This window comes from Elaeis guineensis, chromosome 4, assembly GCF_000442705.2.
Source record: "Elaeis guineensis isolate ETL-2024a chromosome 4, EG11, whole genome shotgun sequence".
Lineage (NCBI taxonomy): Eukaryota > Viridiplantae > Streptophyta > Magnoliopsida > Arecales > Arecaceae > Elaeis > Elaeis guineensis.
The window spans coordinates 33,994,816-34,015,645 of record NC_025996.2 but is presented as its reverse complement, the minus strand read 5'-3'; the positions used below and the strand labels follow the sequence as shown (position 1 = coordinate 34,015,645).

General features: G+C 44.9%; 1 protein-coding gene across 6 annotated transcripts in view; it reads right to left on the bottom strand.

The window, feature by feature from the left end:
• The window catches only part of LOC140857439 (uncharacterized), a gene marked incomplete at its 5' end in the record, with an annotated part of 41,501 nt that overhangs the window by 7,133 nt on the left and 13,538 nt on the right, over positions 1 to 20,830 (bottom strand).

Sequence of the window (20,830 nt, the reverse complement as noted above, 5' to 3'; positions counted from 1 at the left end):
AAATAAGTAATTAATATTCAAAAACTCGATCGATATCTCGATTTGAGAACTGGAGTGTCAAAACTTGCTAAACATTCTCCTATCTAAAAAATCATTCTCTTGCAAAATTAAGTTCAATCATATATATATATATATAACTCGATCGACACCTCGATTTGAGAACTGGAGTGTCAAAACTTGCCAAACGTTCTCCTATCTAAAAACTCATTCTCATACAAAATTAAGTTCAATCATAAATAAAAATATATATATATATATATATATATATATATATATATATATATAAAACTCGATGACACCTCGATTTGAGAACTGGAGTGTCAAAACTTGCTAAACGTTCTCCTATCTAAAAACTCATTCTCCTACAAAATTAAGTTCAATCATATATATATATATATATATATATATATATATATATTATATATATATATATATATATATATATATATATATATATATATCTTCTAGTAGATTTTAAATGTAGACCATCTATTGGTGTCTGCCGGGGTCCATCCCTAGCCCTTTTGATTTCTGGCAATCACTTGGATCCACAGACGAGAGAAAGAAGGTGAGACAGAGGAGAGATACAAGAGAAAAATATAACTCCTCTTCTTCTTCAATAGAGTTCCCTCTTCTTGTCAAAGATGACCGTGGGAGACCAATGACCCGTGACCCATAAAGACGTCCGACAGTGAAGAGGCGACGACCCCCACAGCAACTACGGCCAGTGGTTGTCGGTGAAGCAAAGAAGAAGAGGAAAAAAAAGTAGGGGAGACACTGTTCCCGAACATCCGGCAGCTTGCCGGTCCAAAGCACAGGGCTATAGAGGCGGAAAAAAGGGAAGAAAAGGAGGCAGAGGGCGGATACCTCAATCTGGCGAAGCCAAAAGGCGATTCCGCGAGCCTTTCCGATGTAGATCCGAAAGGTGTACGCATCGGGGAGGGGGATGGTGGGATGCGGCCGGGTCGGGGGACCGGGGGGGTCTTTTGGACCTGCGAAGACGGCAACCGGGAGAGAGGAGGGGAGGAGGGCCGGTGAGGTGGCTTCGAGAGGGCGACAGGGTACGGTGTGGATGACGCGGGTGTGGTGTGGACGGATGCGGCAGTAAAGGGGAGCAGTGGACGGCGGTGCGGTGTGGACGGCGGGTGTGGTGCCGGCGGTGGAGAATCGATGGAGATGGGGGCCGGAAGGGATTAGGGCATGAGGGAACGGGAGGAATGAATGGGAGGGGACGACGGCAGATAGTTTAGGGTACGGAGAATGGGGGTCGGATTAAGCGAACCTAACGATGTTTTTTAGTATCGTTAAATAATGATGCAAAAAAATATCGATTTTTTCTTTATTTAACGATGCTTTTGCTAAAAGTATCGGTGTTGACAATGCTAAAATTTTATGATGCTTTTAAGCGTCGTTGAAAACATAATATTTTTTAAAAATATCGACAGATCAGTGCAACTTATCGATGCTTTAAAAAAATATCGACAAAATATGTTGGTTTATTCCCCCTTTTAGTATAGTGCACAGACTCTACCGACGCCCTTTCCCGTCATCTTCCACCGCTGGCTTCGGTCGCTGCTCATGGACGCAACCCATGAGCTGCAATTGACATTAGGAAACTTTCCTCATAATCCTTAGAGAAATTTCCTCAGCGGCCTCCCAGCACCCCATCTTGCATGTGCTGCAATTGAAATAAAATAGTACAAATTGAAAAGAAAAATAAAGAAGCTGACGTAATGGACGAATAGTTAAACAGGAAGTGCATTTTATTCTCATCTATGAGAATTGAAAAGATTAGGGGTCAGAAATTCGATGAAGCAAAGATGAGAGGGTTTGGAGAGATTATGGGTTACAAGCAAAGAAATGAGAAAGGGGGAGCCGGATTGGGAAACGTGCGAATTCATTGATGATGCCCTTGTAGATGAGGATGGGGACGGCGATGCCGAAGATACCGACGATGGCGGGGTTGCGACGGGTCCAGCGGAAGTTGAATACCAGGTTCTTCCTCCCGGCGTTCCACTCCTCGATCCACTGGTTCTTGTTCACCTCCATCCCGCACCCCACCCCCATTCTTCTCCTCCCCGACTATTTCTTTCTCTCTCTCTCCCCTTCTCGCTGCCGTCCGCTGAGTTGAAACTTCTGTGAGCTCTGAGACTTTTTCTTTTGGGGTTCGAAGAAAAAAGAGAAACAAAACACGCCACTGCAGAGAAAAAATCGTGGAGAGTCGGAGCTATTCCGGGATCATTTTATAATCTGAGGTGTTAACATGCAATTCCATCCTTAGTGGTCATTTTACTAATATAATATAGATATAAAAAGTTTAAATTTTTTTTATATTATATTATATTATATTATTTTTTATTTAAAATATAAAATAATTAAAAAATAAAATTTAATATTTGATATTACGAGAGATTATTACGTGTTAACACGAAATGCCATCCTTAATGTCGATGTATAATTTTATTATTATTATATAGATATAGATAGATTTAAATATTTTTTATTTTTTTATCATATTATATATATTTTTATTTTTTATTTTAAAATATAAAAATAAAAAAATTATATTTTTATTTTTTATTTTAAAATATAAAAAAATAAATTTGACTTGTTGCGGGAGATCATCTTATAATTTTATATGCCAATATGAAATATCGCCTCTAATACTGTGTATCATTTTTTATTATTATATAGATAAAATGATATTTTTTTGATGCTAATTGCAAAGAGTGAGTATATCTTATCTGTTTCCAGATTTGATCTTAAGATTCACATCTCCGATGAAAGAATTGCTATAGTAGGTATCATGTATAAAATGGGCCGGCCTGACAGAGTTTTTTTCAGAAGTATTCCTTCTTCGAATTCCTCTACAGTTAGTGGTATCCCTTCGTATAAAAAATAATGCTTATTCTAGCTCTTGCTAGTGGAATGCATTGAAGAAATTACGGACACCGAAGAAGAGGAGACAAATGTAGGCATGGTCGGCCCAAGGCACATGAGGATAGGGAGTAGGAAGTATTGTAGATACATAGGCTCTCTGACTACCCCACCTTGTGTTGTGTGGACCATCACTGAGAAGGTTGTTGATCTCCTTAAATCTGTTACCATACAAATTCTCGATACTTCACTTCTCGTGAAATATAATGGGAGTTCTAAACAATTTATTGTGGGTTATAAGTCCGAACTGTTTCAAGAGAACAACTGAGGCTGCCAAGGGAGGCTGTGCATGATGCAGGTTACTCCTAATTTACCTTGGTTGCCCTGATGCTTCATACCATAGTGGTCAAGAGCATATAAACTAATTAGGGCCTAAATGGTTGCCACAAATATGAATGTTAATTAGCTAAAGCATTATACAGTGTGGATTTCAGTATTTCTATTTCCAACAGTTATGTTGGATATACCGACCGATCCCCCTCACGCCGACTCACCGTCGGCCCGCCTGACTAGCGCCCGACTCTGCCAACCGACGACTGCCGATACCGACCGACCGAGTATACGTCGATCGGACAGACCCTCTCCGCTTTCGACTAGCCGAACTGTGGAGCCCGATATCCGACTTCCGAATGCGCCCGACTGACCATCGGAGGGTCCCTAGGTTTTTACCCAATATTCCTCAATCAGGCACCGACGTATAGTCGGTTGGCTCCTTCAAACGTCGTACGACTACTGGAGACTGTCCGTCCTGACAGCGGCATGCGGCATAGCCGCCCTGGGGTATTATCCCACCTACGGCACGGGTCAACCCTAGTGATTTGACAGTCCCACGGTGATTTGACAACCTCATGGCGACTCTGACAGTCTTCGGCGATTTGACAATTCTCCCATTGTCTGCGCCATTAATGACGACGCCATGCCGCGCTCTACTATAAAACGGGAAGGCAACAGTGCTGGAGGAGGTTCCTTTCGAAACCCCTGAACTCTTCCTCTCTAGCTCTCGCTCTCTCTCTCGCTGAGCTCTTTGATTCTTTTCTACTGTTGCCTAGTCTCCTCTCTGACTTGACCGTCGGAAGGTCCCCGCCGGAGTCACCTCCGGTCAGTGCGGACTTCTTTTGCAGACGCTCGTTCCCGACGACCAGACGACGAGGGGATTGGCCGCAACAGGTTTTGACGCGTCAGGTAGGGGAGCGACAGGGATTACGACCCCCGCAGAACTCGAAACACCCTTTCGAGATGACAAGAACCAGAGCTCAGCGGTCGAGGGCCACCGGATCGGCAAGGTGCTCTTCCTGCCGGGAAGAGGCCTCTCCCCCACCCTCCATAGCGGAACCTAGCTCTCCGCATCCCGTGGTGACTGCGGAGGTGAAATCGCGACGATCGTGCGGCAGATGATCGTGCTGACTGACGCGGTCAAGAGCCTTCAACAACAACCAACCCGGTTGCCGCATTCGTCGGTGGAGCAACCGGCGGCACACCCGATGCCCTCCAGGAGCAGCCGCCGACGCCCGCGTCGGTCTCCGTCTCCTCCTCGGGAGCAGCTGTCACAGCACTCCCACCGAGAGGAGGAGAGACGACTGCGGCTTGATACCCATCGATCTCGACGCCGTCTCCCTCCCAGCTGGAACGAGCAAGGAAGGAGAAGCGGTTGCGAACACCGTCCGCCTCCCTCTCGGATTCATCGGGAGACTCCATCTTCGGGGTCTCTCAGCACCGACGGGCCGACGATTACGAACGCAGTTTCGAAGAAATCGACCGTCGGTTTGCCCAGCTGCAGGTGGACAGACGGAAGTCCTCAAACGATGTCGACTTCCAGACCGCCCAACCTCTCTCCCGACTCATCCTCGATGAGCCGATTCCTAGTCGGTTCAAGATGCCCCATGTGGAGCCCTATGACGGCTCCACCGACCCAGTTGACCACCTGAAGAGCTACAAGGCTCTCATAATGATCCAAGGGGCGACCGATGCCCTCCTTTGCATCGACTTCCCCGCCACACTACGTAAAGCTGTCAGGGCTTGGTACTCCGCCTTCGCCCAGGAAGTATTCACTCCTTTGAACAGCTTAAGCATTCTTTTGTGGCCCACTTCAGCACCAGTCGGAAGCCGCCACGAATCTCGGACAGCCTTTTTTCTCTCAAGCAGGGAGAAAACGAGATGCTCCGACACTGTGATGCGATTCAACACGGCCACGCTCGAGGTCCGGGACCTCAACGAAGACATGGCTATCTCAGCCATGAAGAGGGGGCTAAGGGGGTCCCGATTTACCTACTCCTTGGACAAGACCCTCCCCGGACATACGCCGAACTGCTGGAGCGCGCATACAAGTACATGCGCGCAGACGAAGGAGCTTCCGATCGGCGCCTGACTGAGGCCAAGGGCCCGAAGGAAAAGCGAAGGAAGGGTCAGGACCCTGCCGAGCCTAGCAGGCCCCCGACCGGCAAACAGGTCTCACCCCAGCAACGGAACCAGAGGTCGCCTCGACGGCAGAGTCCGAGGCCGACGCATCCCAGGTATGACTCCTATACCCCTCTCTCTGCTCCTCGTGCGTAGATTCTGATGGAGATCGAAGGGAAGGAATATCTGCGACGGCCTCCGCCTTTGAAGGCAAAGGGCCTCGACCGACGAAAGTACTGCGATTCCATTGGGGCCATGGCCACAACACCGAGCAGTGCATCCAACTCAAGGATGAGATCGAGGCCCTCATACGCCGAGGGTATCTCGACAAATTTCGAAGGAACCCACCGACTTGCCCGTCACCGACCGACGACCCCAGCCGACTGAAGAAGCGACGACTAACCAGCCTACGATCGGGGTCATCAACATGATCTCCAAACGACTGGGCCCGGGGACGACTGCTGGAGGGGAGCTGACGAAGAAGCTGCGCCAAGACGATGTAATTACTTTTATAGATGAAGATATCCGGGGTATCTAAACTCCCATGATGACGCTGTTGTTGTCTCGACAACAATAGCAAATTATGATGTAAGAAGGATCTTTGTAGATAATGGAAGTTCAACGAATGTTTTGTTTTACTCGACCTTCTTCCGGATGCGACTGTCGGCCGACCGGCTCAAGAGATCTTTACCCCTCTGATAGGCTTTGCTGGAGATGCTGTCACGGTAGAGGGGGAAGTTACTTTGCCCGTGACGGCAAGAACCGAACCACGACAAAGCACAGTCCACTTGACCTTTGCGGTCGTCCAGGTGCCTTCGGCCTACAACGCCATACTTGGAAGGCCTGGACTAAACGCCCTCAGGCGATAGTCTCGACGTATCATCTGCTGGTTCGGTTCCCGACCAAAAATGGAGTCGGAGAGATGTGCGGGGATCAACAGCTCATTCGACGATGCTTCCAGATCTCCGCTCAGAGCGACGAATTGAAGGACTCCCTGACGGTCGACAAGTTGGACCAACGGGAAGAGGAAGAACGGGGTGAACCGGCCGAACAGCTTGTTCCCATCCCGATAACGGAGAATCCCGAACGAGTGGTCTGGGTCGGGTCTCAATTACCCGACCCCGAGCGGCGGCAACTAGCGGAGCTGCTGAAGGCCAATGCCGACGTATTCGCTTGGTCGGCAGCGGATATGTCGGGCATCCCTCCGGAGACGATGACACACCGACTCAACATCGACCCAACGATGAGGCCAGTGAGGCAGAAGAAGTGGTCTTTTGCTCCTGAAAGATAAAAGGTCATCGACAAAGAAGTGGACAAGCTACTCGAGGCAGGCTTCATCAGAGAAACTACATACCCCGATTGGCTCGCCAACATCGTCATGGTGAAAAAAGCCAACGGAGCTGGAGGATTTGCATCGACTATACTGACCTAAACTGCGCCTGCCCGAAGGACAGCTTCCCACTCCCGAAGATCGACCAGCTGGTAGACGCGACATCCGGCCATCGACTGCTCAACTTCATAGATGCTTTTGTCGATACAATCAGATCTGGATGGCGCCCGAAGATGAGGAGCACACCACTTTCGTGACCGCTAAGGGCCTCTACTGCTACAAAGTAATGCCCTTTGGACTGAAGAATGCCGGAGCCACTTACAAGTGACTCGTCAATAAGCTCTTCAAAGATCAAATCGGGTGTAATATGGAGGTGTATGTGGACGACATGCTGGTAAAGAGTGGCAGACTACAGATCATGTTCGAGATCTCGAAGAAACTTTTCGCACTCTTCGACAAACTAGATGAAGCTGAATCCGACTAAATGCGCCTTCAGGGTGACTTCGGAGAAGTTCCTCGGGTTCCTCATTTCTCAATGAGGAATCGAGGCTAACCCCGAGAAAATCAAGGCAATCATCGACATGCGGCATCCGGACATCAAGAAAGAGATCCAGCAGCTGAACGAAAGAATCATCGCGCTCAGCCGGTTCATTTCTCGATCGGCTGAAAGATGCCTCCCGTTCTTCAAAACCCTGAGGCAGGTGAAGGACTTCTCTTGGTCAGATGAGTGCCGACGGGCCTTTGAGGACTGAAAAGGTACCTGGCCTCCCCGCCACTGCTTGTGAAGTCGGAAGTCGGAGAGACGTTGTATCTCTATTTGGCCACTTCCCCTGAGGTGGTTAGTTCGGTGCTCGTCCGAGAGAACGAGAGCCGAATTCATCAACCTATATACTACACCAGCAAAGTGCTCCACGGTGCTGAAGCTCGGTACTCAAAGACGGAGAAAATGATATTCACCCTGATTATGTTCGTGCAACGACTCCATCCGTACTTTCAAGCGCACGCCATCGTGGTCCTCACCGACCAGCCCCTGAGGGTGGTATTGCACCGGCCCGACACATCGGGACGACTAGCGAAATGGCAATGAGGCTCAGTGAGTTCGACATACAGTACCGACCACAACCTGCCTTAAAGGCCCAGGTCCTGGCCGACTTTATTGCGGAGTGCCCGACAACCGACCAAGGGTCGGAAGGCGGGAGCCCCGGAGGAGCTGCGATCTCCGAGCCTGACCCCGGGTCTACCTGGGTGCTGCACATCGACGAGCTTCCAATGCTCGGGGGAGCGGGGTCGGGTTCCTGCTCACCAACTCGAAAGGGGTGGTCACTGAGTACGCCCTCCGATTTGACTTCAAAGCCTCCAACAATCAAGCCGAGTATGAGGCGCTCCTCGCTGGCTTGAGAATGGCGAAGGAGCTTGGGATCGACAGCCTCCGAGTCTTCTCCGATTCTCAGCTGATCGTGGGGCAGGTTAAGGGCAAATTCGAGGCGCAAGACCCGACTATGGCAAAATATCTCCAGAAGGTGAAAGATCTTGTGGCACGCCTCGAATATTTAGAGATCTCCCACATCCCTAGGTCGGAGAACGCCCGAGCCGATGCACTCTCCAGACTAGCGACTTTAGCTTACGATGCTTTGGGTCGGACGTTCGTGGAGAATCTCGAGCGGCCGAGCATCGACAAGGCCGAGGAGGTGCTACAGCTGACGGCCGAATCAAGCTAGATGGATCTGATTGTTCGGTACCTGACCGACGGAATTAGTCCTGAAGACCCCGCAGAGGCCAAACGGCTCCGATGGTCGGCCTCCCAATACGTGATAATGGATGGCCGACTCTACAAAAGGTCGTTCTCCCTTTCCTTGCTCAGATGCTTGGGACCGACCGACGCGGACTATGCGCTCAGAGAAGTACACGAAGGGATATACGAAAATCACTTGGGGGGCAAATCCTTGGTCTACAAAGTCCTACGGCAGAGTTACTACTGGCCTACTATAAGGAAGGATGCGGCTGAGTTGGTTCGGAAGTGTGAGCCATGCCAGAGGTATGCCAACATACAACACCAACCGGCCAGCCAAATTACCCCTATTGTCGCCCCATGGCCCTTCGCCCAATGGGGAATCGACATACTCGGTCCCTTCCCTCCGGCGTCTGGCAAAGAAAGTTTATAGTCTCGCCATCGACTACTTCACTAAGTGGGTGGAAGCTGAGCCTCTGGCACAGATTACCGAGTAGAAGATGGAAGACTTCGTCCAGAAGTCCATCATCTTTAGGTTCGAATTGCCGCACACCATTATCACCGATAATGGACGACAATTCGACAACCAGGACTTCAGAGACTTCTATGCGAGATTCTATATCACGCACCGACTGACCTCGGTCGGGCACCCACAGTCCAACGGTGAAGTTGAGGTGACCAACCGGACCATACTGCATGGACTTAAAATCCGACTGAATGAAGCCAAAGGTCTCTGGGTCGAGGAGTTGAACTCCGTCCTATGGGCGTATCGAACGATACCCCGTGTCCCAATCGGAAATCACCTTTCAGCTTGGCCTATGGGACGGAGGTGATGATACCGCTCGAGATCGGACTACCATCGACTAGGGTCGAGCAGTATCAAGAGCCAGACAACTCCGAGTGTCGGAGGGCCGACCTGGACCTCCTACCCGAACTCCAGTGCGAGGCTCAACTTCGTATGGCTTCTTACCGACAGAAAGTAGCCCGATATTACAACGCCAAGGTCAAACCGAAGCTTTTCAGGCCTGGGACCTAGTCCTAAGGAAAGCAGAAGTCTCGAAGCCTCTAGACCAGGGAAAGTTAGCTCCGAACTGGGAAGGACCCTACAAGGTAGCGGACACCTACGGGCCGAGAGCTTACCGATTGGAGACTCTAAAAGGGAATGCCATTCCCCAGACCTGGAATGCTGACAATCTAAAGTTGTACTACCAGTGAACTCTGTATCCCCATGTTCGGAATACAAGTTTAGTTCCAAAATTTCGGAGTCTGAAATCTTGACTCTTCGACTGTAGGTTGGCGCTCGCCAGAAGTACAAGCCCCAACGCCCCGACTTGAGTCCAACGTTCCATCGGGGACCAACGGCCCGATCGTCGACGACACATCGGACGCTTGAGAGGATCGATACATCCACAACGACGGGAGTTATACTCCTTCTACAGTCAAACTCTCGGGCAAAACGATCGGCTGACACGCCGAATCGGCCCCGGCCAAGAAAGGCAAAGCGCCAACGCGACCAACATCGCGTTCGCAACTTACCGACCAGGTCACGATCGGTCGAAGGATATTCAGCTTACCACCATTTATCACATGGCGTGACGTAAGTACCCGACCTAGATCTGGGTAATGGAAACTCGACTTGTCATCATTTCTCCGACTAAATGCGTCGGACGCCATTCGACTGAACTCATCGGACGACATTCGACTATCGGATCCTACGGAATGATCCGACCGTCAAGCTATGTCCGGGGGTCGGTCGACCTTCGACTCGATGAACGTGCCCGACTCACGTCTAGGCGACAAGCGTTCGACTTAAGCTCTCGCACGTCGGGTCACATGACAGTCGGAGAGGCTGATCCAAAGTCGGAATTCGCTCTGCCTTTGCCGCGGCGGTGTTACCAACTATCTCGGATCGTTATCTGGGATCCTACCGAATGTCCTAACTAGTTTGTTGGGCTTACGACTTATGTGTTCAAAAAGTATTTCGGCGAATCACACAAAACACATCCCACGACACATGAAAAAAAAAACTCACAAACAGAACAGACCTAAGCGGGGCACCAAGCTGAGACCGACGTCGTACAAGGCCTGCTCGGTGACGAGCTCCCTTTGCTTCAGCACCGAGATATCCTTCAGACAGTGGAAGTCTTCCCGATCCTCGACCTCCACCCGACTGTTCTCGTTTGGTTGGATTCGGAGGTCCCCCCAACGGGTAAGGAACCCCCAAGGAACGGAAGAAGAGACGAAGAAGAATTGGTTCTTCCATCGTGAATCGATGATGGAAGACCGGTAATGAAGGAGAGGCCCTTTCGAGGATTGAAGTACCACCACCCTCGGGCTTTAGGGTGGGGTCGGAGAATAAAAAAGGCTCGGAAGAGCGAAATCCGAGGGTTGGTCGGCAGAAGCTGACACAGCAGAGCAAAGCTGACCACCAGCCGAACTGAGTTCGGCGCAAGCTGCGCCGGACACAGCCCGTAGTAGTCCAGCACGTTCCGGACGAACTCCGAAATCGGAAAGCGAAGACCGGCTCAGAGATCCTCGACGTAGAAGGCCACCTGGCCCGCAGGCGGGTTGTTAACCTGACCATTGGCTCCAGGGGCGAACAGCTGAAATTACTCCGGGATGCAGTACTGCTCTCGGAGCCGATCAACATTCGGTCCTGAAAGTGAAGAGACCTCCACCTCCAGGGTCGACCGAGAATCATCAGTCGGGTTCCCCGACCGACTACCTCGAGGAGATGTTCTAGCCATTACACCGGAACAAGGGATCAAAGAATGAAAGAGGAAGAAAGCAAAGGACGAGGGGGGACGGTTACCTGAGGCAAGGGACCGCTCTCAACCAGAGTCTCGACAGTAAGTTTGGAAAGTGAAAATTCAGATGCAAGTGACCCTGTATATATAGTGCCCCCCGACGGCTGAGATGAAGGCACGACCAGCGAGGATCTCCCAGATCGTGACACGTGGCGACATCTGGGCCCTTCTTCGGCCCGACGGTTCGACGCACCTGCCCTCAGATCGGGCCACGTCACCTCCATCCGCCTGAGCCGGTTCGGCCCAATGGCCCCCGCCACGCGGCGAAAAAATCGTGACGATTCGCGTTCCCGAAGAGACGGTGGAAACGGCGGTTTTTATTCCCGGTGGGACGTCTGACACCGACGGGACGTCTGACTCCGATGGGATGCCTGACACCGACAGGACGCCTGACACCGACGAGTCGCCTGACACCCATAAGACGCCTGACACCGGACCAACCAGTGGTACGGTCGTCAGAGTCAGGACTTAATGCGATGAATCTCCACTCCTTTCCCCCGACGCTGCCGCCTACGCAAAGACGCTAGCCAGCACGCCATCCAACTTAGGAGTGGGGGGGCAACTGTTGGGATATACCGACCGATCCCCCTCATGCCGACTCACCGTCGGGCCCGTCTGACTAGCGCCCGACTCTGCCAACCGACGACTGCCGACACCGACCGATCGAGTATACGTCGGTCGGACAGACCCTCTCTGCTCTCGACTGGCCGAACTATGGAGCCCGATATCCGACTTCCGCAACGCGCCCGACTGACCATCGGAGGGTCCCTAGATTTTTACCCGACATTCCTCAACCAGGCGCCGACGTATAGTCGGTCGGCTCCTTCAAACGCCGTATGACTACTGGAGACTGTCCTTCCTGACAGCGGTGTGCGGCATAGCCACCCTGGGGTATTATCCCACCTAAGGCACGGGTCAACCCTAGTGATTTAACATAATTGATGGGATGGACGGCATCTAGATTAGTCAATATCATGCTCCAAATCTAGTATCCAGATCGGACATATGATGGTCGCACACTCCTTAGGACAATGCCCTAAAGAATATGCAAGGCCTGTCTTCCAAAGCAAACTCACTAATTTTTATTGATTAAAAAAAAAGTAGTTCACCAATAATTCATGAGATTCATAAATCAAAATTAATATTTATTTAAGAAGTAAATATCATCTAAGGTCCTATTCTCCTAACTGCTCAGTCTCAAGCCCCATATAATCTTTCAAATCTAAAAAAAATAGAAAAGAGAAGGTGAGCTTTACGGACTCAGTAAGTTACCAATATATCTGAGGGATCAAACACAATTCTTTTTTAAAATATAATAATTTAATAATAATATATAACAATAGATTTTTTAAAACATGTCATGCACATCAATAAAAGTTAAAAATTCTCTCTCAGTCTTTGATGACTACGGTCACGATCAATCCCATGATAAGGTCCGAAAGAGACTAGTCTCTGAATAATAAACATGTGACGCATCAACATATGCCAGCGATTAGTTTCAACTAACTAGATCCGAAAGGAACTAACTCTGATTAACCATATGATAAAACAAAGAGACTAATTTTGAACACATACATGCGACGCATCAGTGTATGCCAATGATCAGCCTCGATTGGGTAGGCCTAAAAGAACTAGCTTTGCCAGTGATCAACCTCGACTTGCTAGGTTCGGAAGCAATATGTTTCTAACAAATGGCCAACAATCAGTCCTATTGGCTAGACCCGAATCATAATCCAACTAGAGAGTTTTTTTTTCTCTCATAGTTTTACCATAATCAATTTTTCATAAATAATCATAGTTAATTTCATAATGGTAACAAGTCAAATTTTCACATCCTTTAAAAGAGCAAAATAATTTTTATTTAAAATACATGCAATGGTGAATATGTATAATTTTTTTCAAAAATTATGCAATATTAAAATAAAAAAATCAACTCCTTTCAAATTTCATAATCATGCAGAGGTGATGCCATACTTGATCCAATATTTTAAATTATTTTTCATGCATACATACATACTTTCAAATTTTAATAATTTCTAAATATTTTAATAGTTATATATATATAATCTATTTTTTAAACACATGAATATGTATAAAATTAAATTCAGAGATTAAAAAAAACTTATCATCGGTAAAATTCAAAGGTCATGATTTTCAACACGTGGTCTGATCCTTAGATCTGTGCTCTTCTCGATCTAGATCAAAATCCTAGATCAGATCTAATTCATTGATCAAAAAAAAAATTAAATTAATTAGACTCGATCTGGTCATTTAGTAGAGGTACAAATACAAGAATAAACAAGATCCGATCTATTTGATCTGATTCAACTAACCTGAAATAGAAAGAGATACTCGATCTATCTTTTGACGTAGGTCGGATCATGGGGCAAATCTAAATGGCTCGGATCCATCTTCTTTTTTTTTCTTCTTCTTTTTTCTTTTTTTCTTCTCTACTTTTTTTCCACTCTCTCTCTTTCTGTCTCTTTTTTTTTCTCTTCAACCCGAATAGGGGTTTCATCACTAAGGGAGAGGGCAGAGGGAATAAGGAGGAGATGGGGTCGATGGCAGTGGTGGCGTGGTGGTGGTTAGTGGCGGCAGTCCAGTTGAAGTGCTGGCAGCAGCGATGGCTTGGCCGGTGCCGTCGATACATGACAAAAGAAATGAAAAACAGGGAATAGGAAGGAGAAATAGGTTTTGGGGCAAAGGTGGCTTGGTTGTAGTACTTCAGTGGCTGCCAAAGGTGAGGAAGAAGGAAAAAGGAGGCGGAAGAGGCTTTGATGGTGGTAATTAGCTGAGAGAGGAGGGGTTTCGATAGAGGATGTCGAGGGGTAGTGGGTTTTTATAAGGAGTGGAAAGCAAGGGGATAACCTCGATTCATCCATGGATAAGGCCGATCTTCACTAGCATACTCCATCCAAACAGCCTTCGACCATCCTCCCACCAATGCACGATGCATTTCCAGCCACTTGACGGCGTTATTCCCTTATGCGGCATGAAATTGGGCAGGGGATAAGCTTCCCCTATTCCGATCTCGTCTTTCTTTTTTTTTGAAAAGTTATGGTGAAGTCGGCAAGCTTTGCCGACTTCACGCGAATCAAATTCTCACATTCTCCCCCCTTAAAAAAATTTCATCCTCAAAATTTGAGAAATCTAAATCTTCTAAAGTTAAAAATACCTAACCCAAAATTTACATACACTAATTTATCCTGGCTTGACATTTCTATCAAACTGAACACATAATCATATTACTAAAATATCTATAAGCAATCCGACCCCTCGAGTCAACTATAAAGCTCATGCATATTTCTGTACCAACGTATAGAATACTTCACAATTCATTACCTCCACACATTAATTCTGAAATTTTGCCCCTTTGATATACAATCAAAGATCTCATTTCTCCTCGATTGAAATCAGTATGATGATTAAATCAACAGCTTCCTTTCACATTTAAGATTAAGATTTAGACTAATAAGATCAGCACTCATTAAGTGACCAAGACTCTAATATTGAAATAAATGTATGTTTATTTAAGATTGAGTTGGAAACAATTGGATGCAAAATCCTTACAGTAAGATCGATTATTAAAATCAATTGTATTTAGAATAGATTTTGAAATGAATTCAGCATTAATATTATAATAAAGTTTTGATTTTACAAAAGATAATAGCCCATCTTGATTAAAATCAAATCATCAAATGATTGTGAAGGTGATCATAATTATGGCCCTTGACAACAATGATTTATCATGATTATGAAAATGATCTCATAATTGAATCATAAAAAAAAAATAATTTGAAAAAATAAAGTATCGATATCATGATTCCTATGTCAGAGGATCATATGGAGGGAATGAATCCCACTGAATTTATTCAGATACCAAACAATCAACTAATCTTAGATATAAAGTGGTCAAAACTTTCTTTAGCACAATCGATATAGTCATATCATGACTAGCCTAAGAATCCATAGTACTCATATTTTCTTTATCAATAAAGCCTCTTTTATTGAAAAATCCAATCTTCCATCATGATACATTCCAAACCATAATTAATATTTTCAATCAATTTTGAATGACTTAACCACCACACTTTCACCGTGCAACTTTGATTAACATTTTCCAAGATGCCTCTAGAACGTTGTTTTTTATCGGCTTTTCTTAATAATCTCAAATTTAAATCCTATAAAATTCAAGAAAAATTTTATTGTCAAATACATTAGATCATATTTATACCTTGAGATAATTACCATATTCGCACCATTGTTTGATTAAGATATTAACTTCTAAATCCTGATTTAAGTCAAGCCAACTCTTGACAATACAATGTGATAATTCAAAATCACTCTCTCTTTTGAGAAAATCAACTCCTAACTTATCTATTATGATCTTGTAACTTACTAGAGCATCATAATTAGAGAGGCAAATCAACTTTAGAAAATCCACTTAGAACATTAGGTAAAAAAATTATTCTTGATAACTATTAATAGAAAGGCTCTTCCATTACCCTCTTCTGCTTGCTACATTTGATATGCTCTTTGGATGAAAATCCAGAAAATCTTGGCAATCTATATTGCCTCTTATGAGGCAATTCAAATTGCCTTGGGGTGGGGGGTGGGGGGAGGCGGTCTAGCTCTCCCTAGGTCTCTCCTTCGTCTTCTCCACCATCAAATGCATCCACTACAACCAGGACTTCACAGCCGCCAAGTCCGATGACCCCCACCCCTAGCCTGGCCTCGACGGCCTCCTCCTTGCCCTCTCCGTCCTCCTCTTCGTCATCCTCGTCATCAGCTCTGGTGGGGATGATGAGAACCAGGATCGACAACAGCGCTTCGAATTCCCCCCTCACAACTCCTTCCATCATCCTCATGGCCGTTGTCGGAGGATGTCGTGCATCCCTTCCTCAGAGGATCCCCACCGCACTATTGCTATTCTTGTTAGGGCTAGTCCTTTGCTTCATTCGAGACCCATCCATCATCAGAGACATCAGATCAGGCCTTCGAAGCTCTAGATCGTGAGGATGACGTGGGACAATTGGAAGCTTCACTCCAGCAGATCCCCCTCTCGGTGATCAACTTGATCATCGCCATGTGCAAGCTCTCCGTCGACCTATTCTCAAAGTGGGAGATGTCGGCAATAGCGATGTCGGTGAGCGTGGGGCTGATGAATCTAGTGGGGTGCTGGGTCGGGATGATGCCCATCTGTCACGGCACCGTGGGATTCTGTTCTACCTTCTCCTCAGGCTGAGGGAGCTTGATTGCTACTCTCTCCCTCTCGCAAATCGTGGTGCTCTGATCGGGGAGCAAGCTGGGGTCTAGTTTGTTTTTTATTGGTTACTACTTACTAATGCCAAGAAGAACAAAAGAATAAACTAGACTTTTTCTAATATTTTCATTCTATTCTATCCTTCTAAGGCACTGGCGAGCACAACATCTGATTCTGTTCCTTGCTCGTCTATGCAGGCATGAACCCATCTTCCATGGCCAAGAGCTCTGACCTCGACACATAAAGATAGGAGGTTAATCATTGTCACTTCATTCGGCTTTATATCTGATAGTATAATTGATATTTTCTGATGAATATATTTTAAATAAAAAAATAAAAAATTATGGTTATCCATTGGCAGCTATGACGATGGAGGGTATAGTCTGCGATAGTGGTAGGGGCGGTAGGCAGCGGTGGGAGGTTAGGCACATTATCGCCAGGAAGCCATGATGCTACGATGATATTAAGTGTAAGTTATAGTATATGAATTTTTAATAAATTTGATTTAAAAATATTTTAAAAATTTGATTTTATATTACCGATAATGTGATTGTCATACCAAACATGTCAATCAAGATTCTTAATAATTTTACTCCAATATTATCTCTGTGTACCAAATATAGTAATCAATATTACTGGCAATCCACGTTACTGACAATCCACATTGCTCGACAATGCACTAAATATTATGTTAAGGTCATCATCGTTGTCCTGTTTTGATTGCTTGTCCCGTGTTTCTAAAGAGGTAAGCCCAATCAAGTCAACCTGATCAATCGATGGGTTACCAATCTTTTATATTATTTATTTTTTTAAAAATCTCTGTCAATATGTGTGCTTTTTTTTTAAAAAAAATAATTTATCTACTTATTCGTTCAATTCACAACTAGTTTGGGGTTAAGATTTAGTTACGTTGAGTTGTATCAGGCCGATTAACTCCAATTATGAGTACATCTTTCGTGGACGCTTGCGGTATTATCATCGATAGAGATTTGATAATTGAAGCCCGATCTAGCAGATCTAGAACACCTAGAAAGGTATTATTTGGTTCTTGATGCTTGAATATAAATTGTAAGATCGGGAAAAAATTGCAGGTATTCAAATTTTTTTGATCTAGGTCAAGTAGCCTTTTGTTATCAATTAGATTTGATCACCCCAAAATTCCATTTATTTCGCTGATCATATTAGAAAATTACAGTGTAATGATGAATGCTAATCAGTTGTAACATCCACAGTTACTTCTTGTATATCACTGATGTTTGCTAGGTGCCAAAATTTTGAAATGAAAATGGGAAATTTAAGCTCAAACGGACATATCCGAGCCCCGGATATGGTATGGAAAACCTCACCTAATTTTGCATTGATTGTTTTAATTATGTTGCTAAAAAAAATTATTTTGTAGATATATTTTATTCTTATCAGATGCTTGAGTGGATTTTATGTGTCCACGTTTGCTCTGAACTCAATCACATTGGAAAACTGCAAAGGGTTATTTAATTCTTGTCTTTCAATTAATCTTTCAACAGTTCTCGCATGGATCCACTGACCTGATATCCTTTCTGCTTTTGTTCATCTTCTCAAAACCAGGGCAGAGAATAACCTAGCTCTTGTACCCACCTAACATGACCGCACTATTTTGTAAGGTTAGGCTTTATAACTGAAATCACCCAAAAATAAAGGTTATTGTAACTCCTTGAAGCACTTCAATTCCATTTGAACAACCATATGAAATGGTGTTGCGGCTTACACGGGGCTTCCTAAACAAAACATATTGTCTGTTCGACTTGCAAGTTGGTGCAATTTAAGCAATCCATATATTACAATCTTCTATCGTACAGGGAGGAAAAAAATTTCTTTTGGCCCTATAGAATTATTGCTTCCTTAAATCGAAGCAGAGAGATAGCGATCTTTGAAGAAAACTGTTGGTGCAAGACTCTGCAGGGCGCCGAGACACTGGAGTAGATAGTGAGATTGGGTCTCTTGAGATGTGATCTGCAAAAAAGTTCTGACCGGATGTTGCTCCGACGGGAACCTTTTGACGTTCAAATCAGAATTCTTGTTCAACAGAAAAAGGAGCTTGAGAGGCAGAATAATAGCATATCTTTTTTAGGATCTCTTTTGGACCTCCTTTTATAGATGGAGATAGGAGCTTTGGTTGGTAAGTTGGTTGGCACGATCCCATCCGACTATGGTGCAATTCACGCATAGTAGCGAAATTGTCATTCGAGACTGTCGAAATATGACGGTTGTAGTTGCCTTATCCGCTTTGTGATAGCTATCGCTTGATAGACATTGAATTTTGAATTGATATACCAACTGATGTCAGTAGATCGAGGATTGATCGGTCGTGATCAAGAGTCGGTCGTTCTATGCCATCCTCTGGTGGAGAATTTCTGATCTGTTCAGCAGTGGAAGGTTGGTCGACCGGATATAGTCGATCGTAAATCATTATCCGATCAGACTAAGTTAATTATTCAAGCATGCCGATAACCCTTCAATCTACCCCATCGGCGATCTTGGGGAAGTGTTATCGAGCACCAGTCGGTAAATCTTTATCTGCTCAGACTGCTGACACGACAATGAGTCATCGGAGGTTTAGCAGGTGGGTCTGCTAGGCCGGGACATCTTGGGCCCTGGGCCTCTTGATATTTTTGGTTCGTTTGAAATTTTCCCTAACAAAAACAATGGAGACATCTGGATTAGGGCTGGCCATTGATTCAAGCTCGATTCATGTTCAACTTGATTAACCTGGAACAAAATGTAAAGGAGCTGAGGCCAATGTTAGCTTGTAACTTTGAAGTTAATTCTAAGCCAGGCCTGATTGGACCTTAGCTCTACCAAGTTTGGCTCAATAAACTTGAAAATATATTTTGTGATCATATAGATGCTTATTTAGAATTTTTTTTTTCTTTAAATAGAGAGATTGTTGAATGTTTATACAAAAGTGTAATATGATTTTTTTATCGAGTTGTTGAATTAACTCTACTGGCTGCAATCATTAAGTGGCTTATTCAAACAATTTGATGGATTCATTATAATTCACGGTGTGATAGTTTGCATGAGTTTGGAGTTTGATTCTCTGATGGTTTAATGGATCATGAGTTTTATTCTTGCAAACAATTTGTTAAGTCTTGAGTTCAAACTAAGCCTGAATTGAGCTTAATTCAAACTTGATTTCAGCGAGTCCATCAAAATAGAAATTGTTTTGATGAGCTCAATATTAGTCTTGATTAGGTTTAACCAAATGAGAATTGGGCCAGGCTTGATCCTAAATCTCAAGCTTAGTAGAGGTTGATGAGGCTTAGTTGAACAATACCTCATCTGGATTCCGTGGCATGATTTCTGCTTGGTTATCGTACATGGTTGAAACTTGAAATACCTGGGAGAAGATCAGCAAGAGCCCTATCCATAACTAATCATAGATACCACAATCCATCTAATAGGATAATTACTGGATATAGTCTAAAACATATGCCCTCTGCTGAACCAATTTCAAGACTTGATTATATTGCCTGACAACGTATGACTAATCATTTGTTTTTTTTTTCTTATCAAAAACTGTATGCTGCTAAACAAAAACCCCCGAGAAATTATCTCTGAAATCGCATCTCAAGACAACAGCAGTCACATCATCATTTGATCTAAGCAAACTGAACATGTTCAAAAAAAAATAGAGACATCTGCTTTTTTTTCTTCTTCTTCTTCGTCTTTTTTTTAATTTTATTTATCTCATAGATGGTAGAAGTGACATCAACAAATTATAGATGCAAAGAAGTAATATAACCCATTGAAAAGTTCCCTTAACCAATTGGTTAATTGACAGCAGAAAAGATGCATTTTGTTGAAATGCTTCCAGACTTGCAACTAGGTTGGATTGTGCTTGGCAAGCAAGATCAGGTTGGTTGGATTTCATTTTCTTCACCCCCCCCACCCCTTTTTTTTCTTTGAGTTAGGGTTGGTTTTTTTTTGTTGTTGGTTCATTTCTTTAACCTAGATTTGTTGCATTTACAATCTTAGGAGTGCCAATAAATTAATCAAACAAAGAAGGATGCTACCTGTCCATTTATTTTGAAAATTCTTATATGTATCTGCCATATCTTGGTGAACTAATTAGCATAATTTTAGGAGTTTTAGGCTCATAGTGGGTAGGATTGGGATTGTGGCAAATGGAACCTAGTTGGATCCAATTAATTCTGTATTTTTTTCCTATTTAATTATCGAGCCAATCAAGCAAGGTTGAGTAAGCACAAGTGGAGAAAGAAAATATAAGATCCAAAACCAATCCAGATTCTCAGACAAATTTTTTTCACCGAGATTCAACCTATTTGTCTCCTTAAGTGCTCCAACATATTAAATATAAGAGAAGGCCTCTA